The following is a 2,005-nucleotide window of genomic DNA, read 5'->3' as shown; positions in this document are numbered from 1 at the left end:
ATTTTTTAAAAAATATATTTACTTTTATTTTCTGCATATTTATGTATTGCCTGCATGTATGTATGTGCACCCATACACATGTATTGTGAAATGCCCATGGAGGTCAGAAAAGGGTGTCAGATCCCCTAGAACTGGATTTATGGGCAGCTGTTAGCTGCCAGGTGGGTGTGCTGGGTTTTGAACCCGGGTCTTCTGTAAGAACAGCCAATGTTCTTAACTGCTGAGCCATCTCTCTAGCCCCAATTTTAAGGATTTAAAAAGCTGTAATGAAAATCCTTTAGATAAGAAAAGCGGCTGTACATGTTGGCCCTTTTCTTTAATCCCAGCACTGGAGAGGCAGAGACAGGCAGATCTCTGTGAGTTTCAGGCCAGTCTCTTCTATAGATAGTTCCAGGCCTGCTGGGGCTACAGGGAGACCCTGTCTCAAAGACAAAAAAAAAATAAAAAGAGAAAAGAATAGCTATTTATATATCCAATAGCAAAATAAAACAAGATATCCCACACATTAAAGTATTTCTTACACATTTAGAGCCATCAACACAGTTTCTGAATGTGTTGTTCTGATCCTCTCCCCCAAAATTTAGGATTTATAATTAGTCTCTTTGTGTTGTGTTGCTGGTTCAGAATGACATTACAAAACCCATCACATTGTGATTTCATGGGCAGCACATATACTAAATTGGCACAGTACAGTGAAGATAAGAATTGTCCCTGCCCATGGATGACAAGTAAATTCATGAAGTGTTCCATATTAAAAAAAAAAATCGTGGGGGCTGAAAAGATGACTCCGGAGTGAAGAGCACTGGCTGCTCTTTCAGAGGAACGGGTTCATTTCCCAGCACCCACATGGTGGCTAATAGCGGTCCGTAACTCTAGTTCCAGGGGATCCAGTGCCCTCTTCTGGCCTCTGTGGGTTTCATACACATGTGATGCATTTACATACATATAGGCACTCACACATACACATGGAATAAAAATTAAAAAAATCATGTTAATACATGAAAAGAAGGAGAAGATATGACATTGGGAAGTGCATGTGGTGGGCCTGGGTCTGGAAAGTTGGAGGGAGGATTCGGCATTGTAGTCACTGTATTTGTGTATGAAATATATAATAAAAAAGAATTCTGTGTATAGGCTTAATACATTGGTATACTTAGTCTTTTTTATTATTTTTATTTTATATGTATGCATGTGTTGCCTGCATGTAGGTAAGTGCACTCATGTTGTACAATGCCCGTGAAAGACAGAAGAGACTGTCAGATCCCCTGGAACTGGAGTTATGGACAGTTGTTAGCTGCCATGTGGCTGCTAGGATTTGAACCTTGGTTTTCTGCAAGAACAGTCCATGTTCTTAACCGCTGAGCTATCTTTCCAGCCCCAGCCTTTTTTATTTTTAATTTTTTTTGAGACAGGGTATCCCTTACCTGAACTTGATATGTAGACCAGGGCTGCCCTCAATCTCACAGAGATCTACCTGTTTCCAGATTGTTGGATCTAAAGGCATGTGCTACCATGCCAGGCACTATTTTTTAATTTTTAAGAATTATGTGTACATATGTCTGTGTGTGGGTATGTGTATGAGTGACTGCAGTGCCTGTTAAGTTCAGAAGAGGGCATTAGATTTCTTGAAGCTGGAGTTACAGGCTGTTGTGTCCAACATGGGTACGAGGAACTGAACCTGGGTCCTCTGTAATACAAGCAGGCACTCCTATCCACTGGGCCATCTCTCAAATACCCATAGCAAGCTCTTAAAATAATAAATCTTTACCAATAAACACCCATAAAATGATTTAAAAAAACATAGAAAACACCACTGTAACCTTTAGGAGGATGGTGTGTACCCTCAGTTTCTGTCCTCATAGTACATTTTTTTCATTGAATTTAAAACTTTTTTTTTGAGATAGGGTCTATCTTTAGCCCCAGCGGGCCTAGAACTCACTATGTAGACCTGGTTGGCCTTGTTTTCAGAGATCTGCCTGCCTATGCTTCCTGAGTGCTGGGATTA

General features: G+C 40.3%; 1 non-coding gene across 1 annotated transcript; it reads left to right on the top strand.

Moving 5' to 3' along the window:
- Nucleotides 1-650: 650 nt before the first annotated feature.
- Nucleotides 651-756, top strand: LOC115070972. Its single transcript, XR_003850077.1, has one exon. It is a non-coding gene; the product is annotated as a U6 spliceosomal RNA (small nuclear RNA).
- Nucleotides 757-2,005: the final 1,249 nt, after the last annotated feature.

The sequence above is a fragment of the Nannospalax galili genome, unplaced genomic scaffold (genome assembly GCF_000622305.1).
Source record: "Nannospalax galili isolate Female #2095 unplaced genomic scaffold, S.galili_v1.0 scaffold1338, whole genome shotgun sequence".
In the NCBI taxonomy this organism is placed as follows: Eukaryota; Metazoa; Chordata; class Mammalia; order Rodentia; family Spalacidae; genus Nannospalax; species Nannospalax galili.
Note: the sequence above shows the minus strand (reverse complement) of the source record. Positions and strands in the feature narration are given on the sequence as shown.